This window comes from Mesocricetus auratus, unplaced genomic scaffold (assembly GCF_017639785.1).
Source record: "Mesocricetus auratus isolate SY011 unplaced genomic scaffold, BCM_Maur_2.0 Super-Scaffold_100014, whole genome shotgun sequence".
Taxonomy (NCBI): Eukaryota; Metazoa; Chordata; class Mammalia; order Rodentia; family Cricetidae; genus Mesocricetus; species Mesocricetus auratus.
The window spans coordinates 73,434,918-73,449,670 of NW_024429197.1; the positions used below are offsets into that span (position 1 = coordinate 73,434,918).

General features: G+C 44.8%; 1 long non-coding RNA gene across 1 annotated transcript; it reads right to left on the reverse strand.

The window, feature by feature from the left end:
* Positions 1–742: 742 nt before the first annotated feature.
* On the reverse strand, positions 743–14,404 carry LOC121144047. Its single transcript, XR_005881391.1, has 2 exons — positions 14,249–14,404; positions 743–3,321 (listed from the first exon to the last, which is right to left on the reverse strand). It is a non-coding gene; the product is annotated as an uncharacterized LOC121144047 (long non-coding RNA).
* Positions 14,405–14,753: the final 349 nt, after the last annotated feature.

The window sequence follows — 14,753 nt, forward strand, 5'->3', positions numbered from 1 at the left end:
TCATGTCCTGAACACCCAATCCCATCTCTACACTAGTTTCCATAAGAAATCCAAGCAATTCTCACATTTCCAAATTTTCTTTTTTTTCTTTCTTGAATTTTCAAGACAGGGTTTCTCTGCATAGCTTTGTAGCCTATTCTAGAACCTTCTCTGTAGACTAGGTTGGTCTGTAACTCACAGAGATCCACCTGTCTCCTGAGTGCAGGGATTAAAGGCACCTTGTGACCACTTTGAAGTTTTCTATAGATCGTTATTTCAAGTGACCATGTTTATAGAACAAGATGGAGAAGAGGGTGTCTAAAACAACTTTCCATCTGAATGTATCGACACCTTCTATGCCTTTAAGTCTTGGCTGGTTACCTCTGTTACAGAGCGCAGTCCCAGATAAATGTGTCTAGTTTTTAAATTTTATGGTTAAAACATTTTCTTCTCACTATCCCATTTCAGATGTAATTTCAGCGATCTGGCAACTGCTACCTTCCCTGTAAAGCCTTCTACATCAGTCACTCTCCTCAGCAATAAAGCACCCTTTTGTTCCCCCCTACTGAAAATGAGATGAATCCTTTCTCCTTTAAAAACTTGACCCACCAGCATATGTCCCTAATCCCAGCACTTGGTAGGTAGAGGCAAGTTGGTCTCCATTATATAGACTACTCTGGTCTACATAGTGAGTTCCACACCAGACAAAGCTATGTAGTGAAACCCTACCTCAAGGGAAAGACCCAGACACTTATGAATCATATTTATATGAATAAATACATATTTATTCACCTCAGAACAAGTCTATCAAGCTTCTCAACCCATTCATCTGGAACTCACATTCAGTTTCACCAGATTTGTAAATTAATCTGATGGGATTTGACATTTTTACAATGTTACGATATCCCATCATGAACAAGGAATATCTCCCTGTTTATTCACGTCTTCCCTTTATGCTGTTTAATTGAATTTAATTTTTCTTCCCCAAAGGGCTCCTTGACGAATTGATTCCTGTGAACACTGTGTTATGTTTTTATTATGTTTCATGATTGGCATCTACTGACAGGGAGACACGCAAAGGCTTCCATAATTGCTTTTGTGTCTGACCATCATGCAGAAACATCTTGTTAATGCTTGCAGAGGGTTTACTGGTATGCTTGGCTTTCTCTGTGGTTGACCCTGGCACTGGCATGTTAGCTTTATCTCTTCCTTCCAGCCCTCGCACTTCTGCACGTGTCTGCTGAAGCTGCTTTACCAAACTTCCACAGACTGAGTGGCTTCAAGAGAACTTTATTCCTGGCGGTTCGGAAGGCTGAAAGCTTGAGATCAATGTGTGTGAGTGCGTCCCTTTTGACTTGGAGCCATCTCCATGTGTCTCCACAATATCTTCCCTCTGCACTATATCTATCTTAATTTCTTCTTACACAGATACTCTTAAGGGACAACATGAAACCCAGCTGTTTTTTTAAGGAGACTGTCTTCAAATATAGTCACATTTTAAGGTTCTGGTGATTGAGACTTCCACACACAAATCAAGGACATAGTCTGTCCATTACTGCCTCTCACTGCTTGTTCACAGCTTGGGTTGGTGGCTGATAAATATCTAGACTAGGGTTCTCAAAGTTGCTGGGATGCAGACAGAGTCTGTCTTGTGTTTTATTGCTGCAACATTGTCAGTGAAGGTGGCCTTGCGTGGGATCAACAGTGCAGACTGGGGATCACTGCTCCTCAGTTCATATGCTCAGACTCAGCTTGTCTTCTGCTGATGCCACTATGTCACGGAATGTGGATACAAGGAGACAAGTGAAGACCTCTGAACAGCATCACTGTGTAACCCTGAGATTAAGGGTAGCCAATCTGAGTAGCCACAGTCCCTTAGACCTAAAAAGTCTTTGTGGTTCCTGGATGCCTTTGGAGTAGGGTGGGGTCTGAATGTCTAACCTGTTGGGGTGAGGAGAATTCCTGTAATGAATTTCAAATATATCATGAACAACTCAAGTATCTGACAACATGAGAATGAAGTAGTGATGTTGCCCCACAGTGAATGATTAGATACCTTGAAAAAAGGTTAGACAAAGACACCCACGGGTAAAATATCATTTTCAAGGAAAATATCAAGAAGGATAAAAATCAGATCCTACTTATGAGATAGTTTCAAATATTACAAAGCAATACGTAAGGGTGTATACGAGCTGGTGCAATGATAGGAGCTGAGCAGGGGATTATAAAGGCCTCCTTCAAGAGTTTCTCACCTGGTCTTGTGGGGTGGCTATGTGGAGGAGAATGGGGTAGGAAGGAGACCATAGGAATGCCGGAAGTACTGGAAATGTTGAGTGTCAGGATAGATTGGGTCACCTGGAACATTCTTCAGGTCTTGTATCATTTCAAAGTTATTTCCTCACAGCTTTTTACAATCAGGTTTATGTATTGAGCTAGGGAGAGTATTCATAGCTCCCCTGCTTGTTGATAATGTTGTCTTTCCCCCACTGAGTTGAGGATGATCCTCCTTGAAGCTTATGATGCCAGTTTTGGAAATGTTTGCTACACAAGAGAGAACTCTAACAAGGAATGGTTTGAGTGTTGTTGAGAAAGGCAGGGATTGTGAAAGTGGTATTTCTCTGACTCTTGTGGTCTCCTGAGGACAAAAGAGCCACCTTGAACTGCAAAGCCCCAGATGGCTAGCTTGGTTCTGACTCTGTAGCACGAGTTCTTCTTCTGTAGCATAGACCAGCCATTTCTCACCAATTCTTCACCTCTTGTAAGCATATCAACTTGCCTCAAGGAGACACTCCTGTGGTACTAAGAAAATAGACAATTAAGCTTCCCTGCAAACCTCCATAAATCAATCAAGAATAGAGAAAGGGTGTGACAACTCACAAAAAAATGAAGAAAAAAATCTTCCTTGTGCAACTGGGAAGCACAGAGAAGATGAGAATGAAACTGAAGTCCCCAAACGTCACAGCAGTCCTTGCAGCTTGTAAGACTCTGCTCCTAGTTGGATATCCCATAAAAGAACCACACTTCACAGAGGGATCCAGATGGGAAGAGATGGACACTGGGTAAAAGCAATAGTTTCAGGTAAGACAAAGAGAATGATCTCTCCCCCATGGTGCCACTGTCCAGAGCTTTGCTGATGGTAACAGCAGGCTTTGCCTCAAATGGGCTTTTGAAATGGAAAACTCTGTGAAGGAGAGGAGGCAGATTGGTCACAGAGATAGAAACAATCCCTTGAGTTAAAATACATCTCTTTCTTCTTGTTAGGAGGTCAGCTCATGAATGGGGTGAGGAGACAGGGACCACGTTAGAAGGCATTTCTACACAGCTCAATTTATCTTCCCACTCCTGCAGGGCAAAGAAAAGGAGGAAAGGTGTGAGCCACACTTTAGTAAGAAAGCATGTTCTATTGAAAGTGAAGAGACATTCATCTTTCAATGAATTCAAAGTGTAAATATTTAACTCTTGAATACTGAAAAAAACACCACACACAAAAAACAGAGACATAAACTTGTCCACACATACAATCCCTTCATCTCCTTTACAGTTTTAGCAAGCAGTCCTAATACATACCTGTTTCCTGATGACTGAAGTTCTAGACATACTCTTCATGTTGACCATCATGAAACATCCCACCAGACTGCCCCTTGGCTCTCCAATGGTCAAGACAATATCTCAATGGATTGGAGGATCAAAGTGCCCGTACCTCACTGTCTTATTGAAGAAACACTATGGCCAGACACCTTTATAAAGGAAGGCGTTTAATCGGGACTGGCTCACAGTTTCAAGGCTTCAGTCTATTGTCTTCACAGTGGGAAGCATGGCAGCATGCAAGCAAACTTGGGACTGAAAATGTAGCTTGAGGGTTCCACATATAAATCTACAGGCAGCAGGAAAAGAGAGACACTAGGCCTGGCTTGAGCTTTTGAAACCCAATGCCCACCCTCAGTGGCATGCTTCCTCCAAAAAGGACACACCTCCCAATCCCTTTCAAGTACCACTGCCACTCCCTGATGACCATGCAGGGAGACACAAGAGCCTATGGGGGACCATTCCTATTCAAACCACACATCCACCTCATCTACACATTCCCTGGCCACTCCAATTGAGGCGCAAAAAAAAAAAAACAGTGAACCTGGACATGGGTTCCAAATCAGGCTCAATACCTGCTCCTGCCTGTGTCTGTCTGAGTAAATTCAGACCAAGTATTGAGTTTTCTAAGTCCTGCTTTCCCATTTGTGAAGCTTCAACGATAAGTGCCTGTTTAGCAGGGTGGCTGGAGAGTTTAAGAGAAGACAGACTCCTGGGTGGATTCCACGAAGAATCAAGTGGGCTGCCCTCCCCTGGGAGGGATAGTTGATGAGTCTTGGAGACGCTAAAACTTCCAACTAATATTACAGAATTCCAAGTTGTTGTCAAAAGTCTGTTTGGGGGTTTTCAGGATGGCTCAGTTAGGCAGAAGCATCTCCTTCCAATCCTGATGACCTGAATCTGATATCGGGTATCACATAGCAGGAGGAGAGAGACGGCTCACACGGGAAGAAGCACAGAGGAAGCGCTAAATGATATGCCGGTGCATAGAGGTACAGAAGTTGTGTGAGTCACCAACCACTATCTGATTGGATTTCAGGCCCATTCCATGAGATATGACACATCCCTGACACCTTGGAACACCGGTCCTAAATAGGACATCTCTATCAAATCTCCCCCTTCAAGGCTCGGGGAAATTTGTGGACAAGGAGGCAGAAAGATTGTAAGAGCCAGTGGGGATGGAAGACACCAAGGAAACAATGCCTTTCAGATATAGCAGGTCTAACAGACATGTGATCTCACAGAGACCATGCTATCATATACAGGGTCCAAGTCAGATGGGGTCCCAGTGCTGAGAGGGAGAAATGGACACCATATCCCATTCCTAACCAAGCAGCTAACTCCAGCTGGCAACCATTTGCAAAGGGAAAATTACTTTTCTCCAAGGCAGTCTCACTGCGTGGGATTGTAAAGCACACTTAAGGGTAGGCCCCATATACAGAAATAGATGTCAAACACAAAACAAATTCAAGGGTATTTCTATCGATTTTCTGCCTCATATTACATTGTTTTGGGCACTTGTATTTTGCCTGTATGCTTTGGTTTCCAATTTTGTTTTTGTGTATATGTGTATCTGTATAAATATGTTTCTTGTGCTTTTTCTTTTTTGTTGCTGTTGTTTGTTTTCTTAATCTTGTTTGAGGGATTTTTGTTTGTTTACCTGTTTTTTTCTAAAGAGAGGAAGAAATGGTTTGGGGTGGGTAGGAAGGTGGGAAGGATCTGGGAGATGAGAGAGGGGAAACTGTGATCAGAATATATTGTATGAAAAAATTATTTTCAGCTAAAAAGGGGGAGTTCATGTCCAGAATATGTTGGGCTAAGTGAGGGGCCAGTGAAAAGAACTTTACCAAAATATCTAGCATGTGGCAAGTGTTCAGAACGGCAGGGTGTTTTGTTTTGTTTTGTTTTGTTTTCTTTAGATGGTCTCAAACTCAGGAGCCTCTGCTGTTTGTCGCTGATGCTCCACCTCATGACATGGGATGCGAACCCCTAATCTAAAAATGCAAACGTTCCAAAGCCTGAAACACTTTGAGTTCTACCCTCACTGAGTTTGAAATTCTGTAGAATTTCAGATTCCAGACTTCAGACTTTCAGGTGAGGGGTGTCCACACAGTGAAGTCTGTGCAAGGAATCCAGTGTGAAGGAATCTCCGGTTTGAAACACTCTGAGTTGAAAGCATTTGAATAAGGGACCCTCAAGCCTGTACCTTCCGCTGCCTCTCCAACAACCACAGATGAGGCCTCATTAGTGCCAGTTTGCTGTTGAGAAACTATGATTCTTAACTAATTAGTGAACTGGCCCAAGTTCATACTGAGAATAAACAGAAGTGAAGGCTGCCTGAGCTCCACCCCAGCAGCAGGGCATTGGACCAAGTGGACAGATCCTATACACACCTGAGCAGCACTCAAGCCTCAGGGCTCTTACAGAGGACTACGTGTGACTCAGCTTCCCTATCCCACTCTCTTCCACACCTCTAAGCCCGGGCCTGTGCCCACCCTGACAGCTGACTGTAGTGACAGCTCCAGCCCCACCCATGCCCAACCCCACCCCAAACACACACTGTCATAGGTCTTCACGTTTCCTCCATCGTTTCCCTGAAGCTGGTGTAGTCAGTTCTAGCTAGGCAGACGTGATGCTATGGGAATCCTTTGCCCACCATTTCCAGGATCTGATGGGGTGGCTGCTGAGGAGATGTGTCACAGCTCATGTCAGGATTTTACTATGAGTTCACAGCTCCCAGCACCAGCCCAATTAGCCATGTCCCCCTTCCTGTTCCCTTGAGATACAAGACCTCTGTCATTATCAGAACCCCACAAAGGTTCTCAACATAAACAGCACATGTGAAGTTACTAGGCAACAGGGACCAGATATCTAGACACTGTGATTTAGAGATGGAAGCCCCTCAGACTGTAATTCAGGGGTGTGCAAACTTCTATAAGGAACCTGATCGTGACTGTGTTAGATTTGGTGGGCCACACCCAAGTCCTTTAAGAATACATAAAACACTCTTAGCTCAGGGACCAGACACAAAAAGGCATGGTTTGCCACTTCCTGCCCATCCAGCACTCTCTCCATGCCTCACAGATGATAAATGTGAGCTCACAAATTGAACACACTTGTCAATGTGATTAGAGCTGCCAGGCATACTCAGAGCTGGTGGGGTGTAACCCCATCTCTGCCTCCAGAATTTAAAATGCCTTGTACTATTGCACTTCTTCAAAAAATGTCTTAACCTCTGGTTCTTAATAAAAATGCTTAATAAATTGCTTTTACTGTGTTCAGCCAAATATGATGCTACAGGAGAAACATTAAACTCAAAAGTAGCTGTGGGTTTTCCTGCCTTCGAAGACAGATGATGTCGTATTAGACAGAAGGATGATGAATCTGTGCAGGCCCTTTTGTCTGGCGGAGCTTAAAGAGGAGAGAATGGGTTGGGCAGTGGTGGCACACGCCTTTAATCCCAGCACTCAGGAGGCAGAGGCAGGTGGATCTCTGTGAGTTCGAGGCAGGGCTGGACCGACAGCCTCCAAAACAATACAGAGAAGCCCTGTCTCGTAAAAAGAGAGAGAGAGAGAGAGAGAGAGAGAGAGAGAGAGAGAGAGAGAGAGAGAGAGAGAGGAGAGAATGGAAGAAAATGGCCTTCCACGGGTCTCGGGGTGTCAGATAAGACTGCCTGATGCTTTGCAGGGTTTGGGGTGTGCAAAGCAAGGCCCACACTATGCTCCCTTGTCGCACCTGCTGTGCGGCCTGCATCCGAGAATGTAGCAAGGTGGTCGGGATAGATGACACAGAGACCGGTCGGTTGCTTTAAGAAAACTTTATCTTCCCAAGTCAGCTTAGGAGAGAGCTCTCAGAAGAAATCTCAGGAGAAGTCTCTGGCGAAATCTCTGGAGAAGTCTCTCTAAGAAAAAGGAGCTTCCCTTTTTAAGGACTTTTGCCATCCATTTACATACCATTCTTTCCACTTCTCACCCTCCTGGCTGGTGGTTTAATCTCCGGCCCCAGAATCGGGAAGACACCACAGGGGGCAGGAAGAGGCATCTAGCCATAGGAGGTGTGGAAGGCATGGTATTTCAGTGAGCCAGCCCTATCTGAGCCCTATCAAGCTTTAAAGCACTGAATTGTTTTCAGTAAACATTACATAGATGCCTGCTCCCAGGCCGAAGGGGAAGTGGGTTTCTGCTCAAGGTCTGGTGTCCCCACACTCCCTTACTTGGGGGGAAAGGAGAAGGACTGGGAGGTCGGAGAGTGAGAAATTTGGGGAGATAGGAAGGAGAGCACGATCACAGACCTCTGCTTGGTATTAAGTGGCTCCTGGCCCCAGTAGAATGTGCTGCAAACATTAACTTCTGTTTTTCAGTTTTGCTTCGCTTTTGTTGCTTTGTTTTGTGTTTTTTTATTTTGTTTTTATTTTATTTTCCAGTTTAAATTTAGATAAGAAACGAGGTTGCTTCACAAGTCAGTTCCAGGTCCCTCTCTCTTTCCCTTCCCTCCTCCCGTGTCCTCCCCCCAACCCCCCCCCGTTATCCCCTCATTCCCCCAGGGAGGGTGAGGCCCTCCATGGGGGTGTCCATAGTCTGTCATTTCATATAGGGCAGGGCCTAGACCCTTCCCCAAGAGTTCAGGGTGAGAGTGCACCTCACATTGTTCTATGGGAGTCCAAAGTCCATGTGTATACTTGGGATGGTTACTGATCTGCTGCCCAAGGCTCAATAGATTCCCTAGGCCTCCTCACTGACACCCAGATTCCGGGGGACTTGATCAGTCCCATGCTGGATTCCCAGGCTGATGCCTGGGATTCAAGAGTTAACCTTTGTCAGGTCAGCTGTTGTTTTGTGTTTTTAAGAGATCACACAGAAAGTTGCTGGGGAAACCAGGAGGGGGCAGGGAATGCTCGTGGGGCCGGCTAGAGCTCGGGATGGAGGCAGCCAGGCACAAAGCTGCCTCTTCCCACTTTCCCACTGCAGTCCCCTTCCCAGCCCCCTCCTTTCCACCCAAATCTCTGCTCTGTTTGAAGCCTCCACTCTCCAGCCTTGCTCAGGATTCTGTATGCCAGTTTCCCGTGCAGCTACGATGCACCATGTTTGGCAAGGCCCTGGTAGGTGTTATAAAGGAATTCTAGAAGACAGCTTATTTGATAAAATAAAGCAATGTGGCTTGCGCCACCTCCTCCTCTCTTTGAACACATGCCTGTTCAGCAGCTGTTTCACTGCTTGTGCCTTGATGGAAGTGTCCCCATCATTGTGCCTTGATGGAAGTGTCCCCATCATCACTGTCCCCATCATCACTGTCCCCATCATCACTGTCCCCATCATCACTGTCCCCATCATCACTGTCCCCATCATCACTGTCCCCATCATCACTGACTCCTTATGGAGCCACAAGTCACTTGCAAAAGCTGCCAGGGTGCCTGAGCACCAGCTTATTTTTCTTTCATTGCAATTCATCTAAACTTAAATGGCTGCCTGTGGCTGCTGGTTACCTTATTGGGCAGCTAGGACTAAGGGATGACAAAACCTCTGACTCTGAGGTCGGCCCGTCAATCTTGACTTGTCATGTGAGTAAAATAAATCCTCAACTCTCAAGTCACCATCGGTCAAGTTTTCTGATGCCACAGCTTCATGTATTGTTACTGACACTACTAGGGAGGGAGACTGGGATGCCCAAGGGAAACGAAGGGTGGAACAGAGGTCACCCATCCCCTCACACCCGCATCCTTTCTGACTCAAGGTAAAAATTTCTCAACCACAGTAAGGAGCTGTAGCCTAGAGCTAAAGGGTTAAAGCTAGAGATTGCAAGCATTGTGGCTAAGTGCCTCTGCTGCCATGCCCCCGTGGCTAAGTGCCCCTGCTGCCATGCCCCCGGACAAGTGGGGTGTTGGGGGTGCATAGAGAGAGAGGTGGGAGATAATGACGTGTCCCCTATGTGACTGAGGGAGTTATTGTAGAGCTCAGCTCAAAATGGATGAAATACGGGGACAGGTGAGGTGAGTTCTGGAGTTCATTCAGGTCAGGGAAGATGGGAGCCCTCAGAAAACACCCCCAACTTCTCTGGGAATCAGAGACCCCCAGATCCTACTCTGATTGGGTGGCTAAGTCTGGATTTCTTCTTTCAGTCATGGCAGGTGCCACCAGCCTTGGACCACGCTGAGGGATGGAGCTGGGGGAATTGAACTCCAGGGAGTGGGAAGGAAGCAAGCAGAGTTGACTGTCTCTGTCTGAGGCCTTCTGTGTTGGTGCCTGAAATGACTGGATTGATACTCTCAGACACTACCACTGACACAGCTCGCCCTCACTGCTCTGCAACAAGAAGTCACCCCCCATCCTGCTGGGGTGAAACAGAGCACACCGGTCAATGAGCAGAGCTTCTCGGATCTTTCAGAAGCAGTGCACCGGGGAATGGTTTCCTTTGGGGGAAAGCATAGAAAACCCCAGAGTCCAGAGCTATGACAACAGAAGTCACAAAGGAAATCGGGAGGACAACACAGCCCTTAGGCTGGAAGGATGGAGGAAGGTTGCTATGACGACCTGCTACCCTTCATCCACGGACAGTGCCAGCAGATCTGTGCTATAGTGAGCTACAGATCACTAAACGATAAATTCTAAATATAGTATGACATCAAAATCGAAGCATGTCAAAAACAGTGGTGTCTCTCTATGTTTGTGTATATGTTGTGTGCATATGTGTGTATGTTGATGTATGTGGAAACAGGATCGCTGGGTGAATCTAGATCTCACCATTTTGTCTAGGCTATCTAACCAGGAAGCTCCATAAAAAAGGTGGGGAAGAAACCATGTCTCATTCCCTGCGTGCATCAGAGTTTCAATGGGCCAGTTCCCAGAGAAGACCTGTCCCATAGCAGGGTCTCCCAGAAGTCACTTCCCTCAGCCTTCCCAAGAAAAGGTGAGTCTCCCCCATGGGGTGTGCAGCACTTACACATGTTTGTGTGCATACATGGAGAAAGCTGTGTGTATGTATGTATGCATATACATGTATGTGTGGTCTGCGTACACATATACATATACATCTACGTGATTCTGTATGCCTATACATATATTTATGTAGATGTGTAGATGTGCGCATTATACATACAGACATTTATGTGTGGATATATAATACAAATTTATATGTGTGGTTGTGTATACATGTAGATATACATATATATATGCATATAGATATATAGAGAGAGACATATATATGCATACATTTGTATACCCATACAAATATATAAAGAAATCAATAAATATTTGCTTCTTACCCATAATAAGTTACAGGCTTCCCGCTAACTCAGATCTACTACGTCTGCCTTAAAACAAATGACACCTATGTGATGCTGGAGAAGATGTAGGGTTAAGGTATCAATCATCCATTACAAAGTGAGCTAACACTGCTTTTACTTGTTTAAGGTTCTGGGAAATTTTCCAGAATCACTCCTATCTCTCCCACAGAAGGAAAAAGGCCCAATGGGCTGTAAGTCTTAACATCACCAAAACAAATGTAAGTCGTTTGCACATCTTGGAAGAAATCTGGATTGTCCTCAGCACTCACTCTTGCATCAGTTACACAACAACGTGGTTTATAATCATCAGTTTTCACATGAAAACTGTTTTCCTTTCACTTCTATAACAGCTGTCATTCCGCACCTTGAATTTTCACAATGCTGTCATTATGTGACTTCTATGAATTTTAGAACATTGTTGTGAGAGCATTTGAAACAATATTGCCGGATCTTCAATATATATATATATATCAGGGCACCAGGAGCTGAACCTAGGAATAAATTCATGAGTGAGGCCCTAGGTTCAATCTTTATCACTACAAAAGGTGTGTGTGTGTGTGAGTATGTGTGTGTCTGTGTCTGTGTGTCTGTGTGTGTGTGTGTCTGTGTGTGTATTGTGTATAAATAGAAATTCAAAAATCCATGAAGTCTAAAAAACTTTAACTCGTTTATCAGCTGCATTTCCTTTTGCTATCTGGTTCTGAAGGACCTATGAACAGCATAGAATAACCCCACATCTCTGACACTGTTGTTTATATGACATAACAGAGGCATGCCTATCATACATGTCTTTGGCATCCTAGTTCAGTTCTCAGGGCACAGTATGACTGTGTGTTATGAACACAACGCCTCTGAAGAGTTCTCGTCTCTAAAACGCATTCTTTCCAATCTCAGGGTAAAGTTTGTGAAAGTTTTCACAATGACTCAGAAGTCAAGACCTTCTTCAGGGAAGGAGCAGGTCATAGCCCACGTAGTCAACAGCCCGGGGCCACAGCCCATCTCTAAGCTCTCCCTTGGATACCAAAGACAACATCAAATCCAAGATAGCCCCAGATAGGCCAGACACACCAGAGACCAGAGACTGAACATAACAAGCAGAACTTTCTTATTTTTAATCTCTCTTTCTAGACGTCTACCCCTCTATTCAGTCATCCACCTGTAATAGATGGGATTCATTTGGGCCTCCATTCCCATCCTGTCCTTTGCAAGCTTTTGCATGAAGCCAGGAAGTATCCCCTTTCCTAGTCTGTCTTGCAGCCTGGTCACATGACTTTGGCCAGTAGGCTATTAGCCAACATGACACAGAGGAGACAAGAAAAGCTACTTGTATGTTTCCACTTGTCACTCATGTCTGCTTACATCAGCATGACCTGTTGTGTAGAGAAAAAAAAAAGACAGATAAGGCACAGGAAGCCGCCTTCCCTGACCTAGCCACAGTGACTTCACATACCCAGTAGACAACCAACTTGTTGCAAATGCCATCAGGCTCAGTTAACCCCCTCAAACATAGATGTATCCAGAAGCCAGCACGCTCACAGTACACTGAACTTTTACAATTACTGGTTACGTGTTGTTAATAAGGCAACGAATCACTTCCACACCCCAGCCAGAGGACAGAGTGAAGAACAAAGGATTATTTCCAGATGCTACTCAGGACACTGTTATTTATCTGTGGTCAGCTAGAACTCAGTCTCATTGACACTTCTACTAAAAAAAAAAAAAAAAAAAAGACTAGCATTCAGGTCTGTGCTAAAGACAGCTGTACATCCAACCACGAAGTAAAGGTTCTTTTCCTGTGGGAGAAGTGGAGTTAGATGCTGGCAGGGGGCAGAAATAGAAGTCTCTGCTGCGTGTACTGGGAGATTCTGAGCAAATTCTTTACTTCTTACGGCCTGTGTCTGATGTTGATAAACAAGCCATGCCAAGGATAATGGGCAGGGGAGTCGTAAGATACTTTATTAGAGAGAGAGAAGTCACTTACATGAGAAGCTGAGAACTGAGGTCAGCACTCTGCCCACCTCCGACCTCGATCAAGCGCCACCCCCCACGTACCTGTGACCAAACAGGTGTGGTCAGTGTTGCGGGTATGTGAGATCTCTTCCTACATGTGTATCTACATGTACAAGAGGGACAAGAAAGAGAGTCCTCTGAATGATAGGTGAGCCCCTTCCACCTCCTTCTAGAGGTCAAAGAGTGAAGCGTTTGAAGTCATTGAGCATCTTTCAGATACAAGTAGAAAAAAATACCTGGTTACACATCCAGATGATCGACCCCCTCCATCTAAAGGCAAAACTGTAGCTTCTACAGCAACCTACTACAGCCCATAGTCTTTGTCATGGACAAAGAACAGAAATCTAGCCAGCTGCTCAGCTCCTGTCTTGGATTTGATCTGAGGAAGCTTAAATCTCAAAACATTTGGAAAGGGAGCAATTGGGTCTTCAAACAATTCATCTCAATTTACCTCCATTAAATTGTATAGTCCATGCATACGATTTATGAAGAGAGAAGAAACCTTTGCTCAGAGTCTAATTGCAGCCTTCAAAAAGGTTTTAAAGCCTCTCTGCTCTGTAACAAAAGATACAGCCTGCTCCCGTGTGTGCTGGAGCACTATAACCAGGCTTTCCGATGTGAGAGTGCAAGTGTCTTCCGTCTAACATGTCAAAACAAGGCAGAATCTTCCCAAGCAAACCTGGGTCTAAGGCTCCCTCGTTATCTATCTAAAAATCACAACTATTGAATCTGGGGATGAAATTACACTTTAATTTACCACCATGAAATTATATAGCTCACAGGTAAATCACACATGGAGGGGCTACCTTTGCAGAGTCTGATTAGGGCCTTTGAAAAGTCTTAGAAAACCCTACAATTCTATGAGGAAAGAGAATACCCACCATATATATTAAACTGAATTTACAACTAAGAAATTCTTCCTTTTCAAATCAAGGATTTATCTCTCCCCTTGAATTAAAAAAAATAAATCATAGTGACTGAAGCCGAGGCCCCACAGAATGCTCTTCTGGCCACAGACATCGTGACTGCCCCAGATTTTACATGAAATGTATAAACCATAACACCAGGACAGCAACACTAGGCATGGTGTGTACCTAAAATGTTGAATTCAGTAAGTCTATCAGTCCTGTAAAAATCACTAGTATTTGGATTCCAATCGCAGACATGGACACTAGAGCTCAGAAAAATGTCTTGTCAAAGGTTACACAGGTAACATGGCTGACCCAGGACTGCATCCCAAGTCGATGTCTCCAGAACAAGGCATTCGATATAGTCAAAACTAATACCGTTATGCTTGCCCCCTGGCAGTGATGCTTGCCCTCATTGAGCCAGGGCAGAGTACTGAGATGCACCGTGCACAGCTGTCTTGCTCTAGAGGAAATTAAGCACACTCACCTGATCCAGACAGAAGGCATGTCTCACTCCATTGCTTTCTGAGCATGTTGATCTTGCTTGTTAGCCTCAGAGAGGGACTCGGGGTGACAGAGAAAAGGCACACACGTCCTCGTGGGATACATGATGTGACTCAATTGTGTTTCGTTTGCAGTGGCTCCTTTTCTGCAGTAGACAAGGTGGGGAGTGCAAAGGTCAATTTAGACATGACAAAGAGAAGTGATTTGATTGGGAAGAAAGGGAAGAAGTCTAAATCCAGCCAAGGATGGACTTTTTGACCATAGACCAAAAATAACCTGGGGATGATAAGAAAATGTCCTGAGAAAAGTCAGGGAAACTACGTGTGGGCCTTCAACCACACACCCTGCTCCATTGCTGGTTCTTTCCTCAGAGCCATGGTTCCAAAGATGAAGAGAAGAACAGTAAAGCCAGGACCAGTAGGTGCCACTCACCAGGTGTTCCTGAAGGGTGGCTGGCCACCATAGCATAGTTCCATGGGTCACCCAGA